A 2399-nucleotide genomic window follows, 5' to 3' on the forward strand; every position below is an offset into this window, starting at 1 on the left:
GATCCTCCATAGAACGTTCTAACAATAAGTTTTATAATGAACTCCCTTGTCAAGCAATGAGATGCCACTATGACCATGACTATTTCAGTGAAAAGCTCCACAATCGTTCACGATGTAGTTGATTCGTTAAAAAAAAAATTGTGAATATTATTGTAATTTCTAGACATGACTTTCCTACCCTTTGTAGTAAATGTTTTAGAATATATGCCAAATTCTAGCTTCCCAGACTTATCTGCTACCAAGTAAAGAGTGCTATAGAAGAGCATCTAGCCAAACTGAATTACCAAGATACGGAAGATCTCCTTAAAGAGTGCAATTAAACGCCCAACACACACACACACACACAACACACACACTCCACACACACACACACCCACACACACACACACACACACTTCAAGTAACTTCTAGAGTATTTACTCTTACCGTATTTTGTAATGTTCTAATTTTGTCATTTTGTCATTTTGTAATTTAAGACTTCTGGCACTCGAGATACAGACCCAGAGTCTAGTACGAAGGCCGTAGAAAAGTCAAATGTATTGTTTTTTATTCAACTGTGTTATTTTGTATTTTTTTGTGGACAATGTAACTTTATTACTAAATAAAATTATTCTTATTCTTATTAGTAGCATAAATGATGTAGTCAGTAACAATTTTTTTACAAGTATTAAGTTCGTAAGTATTTATTCAACCAATCGCCGTAGATTGCACAAGTGCAATTTATCCGTCGCAATCCGTCTTTCCCTACTGCTTCTGTTATAAACTCCAACTTTTACGATTCACACCCAATTAGCTCTTGCAATTCCGTTACCAAGTTACAGCGGATGAAAACAATAACCAGACAAGAAACTATAGCAATTAGTTGTCGTCAATCTCAATCGGAGTTTGGGCTCGGTGTGGATACCCATCTCAGCATGACCTGAAATATAACTTATTTATTCACTATATCACGGTGAGATCAACTTTCGTTACGTACCTACTCGAAAATAGATTGGTATTGGGAAGGATTTGGTTTATCTATTTATTAGTTCGGTACATTACATAATGTGGTGGCCTAGTGCCTTGACCTATCGCCTCTGAAGTAGAGGATTGTGGGTTCAAACCCCGGCTTGCACCTCTGAGTTTTTGGAACTTCATGTGCGGAATTTTATTACATTTCAAATTTACCACGAGCTTTACGGTGAAGGAAAACATCGTGAGGAAACCTGTACAAACCTGCGAAGCAATGCAATAAGTTCCCAATCCGCACTGGGCCCGCGTGGGAACTACGGCCCAAACCCTCTCATTCTGCGAGGAGGCCTGTGCCCAGCAGTGGGACGTATATAGGCTGGGATGATGATTATGATGACATATTGTAAAATACAGCACAATTTAATTTTTTTTTTTTTTGGTTATTCTTACAAGAATAACATGAGAATGTCTACAACACAATATTACAATAAAATGGTACACAGCATTCATGCACACCATAATTAATTACTCTTTGCTTGGTTTGTCACAAAATGAGCATATTCATAGCAGAGGATAGATTCTGGAATAAATAATAGTGTAAATTGAAAATACAAACTGAAATATAGATGCAAAAAAGTAAAAAAGTTAAAAGTAAAAATTTGGAATTGAAATAAAAAATACAAAAAGATTCCAAAAAACCAATCTTAAATAATAGTGTAATGAAAATAACCCGTGTGGTGTCGGGTTGGAATTACACCTCTCCATTTCTTCCGTAGATGTCGTAACAGGCGACAAAGGATTAAGGTAACAGGTTAAGGTGTACCATAGGCGACAGGCTAGCAACCTGTCAGTATTGTACCGTTTTTGTCAAACTTTTTAAAACCTATGCGTGTGCGTGTGTGTGCGCGTGTGTGTGTGTGCGTGTGTGTGTGTGTGTGTGTGTGTGTGTGTGTGTGTGTGTGTGTGTGTGTGTGTGTGTGTGTGTGTGTGTGTGTGTGTGTGTGTGTGTGTGTGATGAAAATAATATTCATTTAGTACAAAGTAAGTAGTGCTCTACTTAATGGTGTAGATGATAAAAGCTATTTCTAACCGGGTAGGCACTTAGAAGCAGGACTAGGGAGAGAAAGGGACGAAGATATTTTTTGTCTATAATATTGAAAAAACAGCCAAGTGCGAGTCCGAAAGTTTTTGTCTGTAGTTCGGAATCCTACTTATCTAAATTGTACGAAAGACTATTTTGAAAGAAAAAAAATCCGTTTCATTAATAATGCTGGTATTTGATAGCATACACTTACGTATTAATTAAAATTATTATCAAATCTAAAGTTTTACTTTAGTTTAGTTTAAGTTTAGTTTAAGAAGTGAAAAAAATATTCGCTTCATTTTTTTTGAAAAGCTGACAGTTTCCTTTGATAGCCTTTGTATTTTTTAAAGTTATAGTGTTTTTT

At 36.0% G+C, this 2399-nt stretch overlaps 1 protein-coding gene across 1 annotated transcript in view; it reads left to right on the plus strand.

Moving 5' to 3' along the window:
- Window positions 1-2399, plus strand: part of LOC141439356 (uncharacterized) — a 1011003-nt gene that overhangs the window by 45129 nt on the left and 963475 nt on the right.

Source organism: Choristoneura fumiferana, chromosome 20, assembly GCF_025370935.1.
Source record: "Choristoneura fumiferana chromosome 20, NRCan_CFum_1, whole genome shotgun sequence".
In the NCBI taxonomy this organism is placed as follows: domain Eukaryota; kingdom Metazoa; phylum Arthropoda; class Insecta; order Lepidoptera; family Tortricidae; genus Choristoneura; species Choristoneura fumiferana.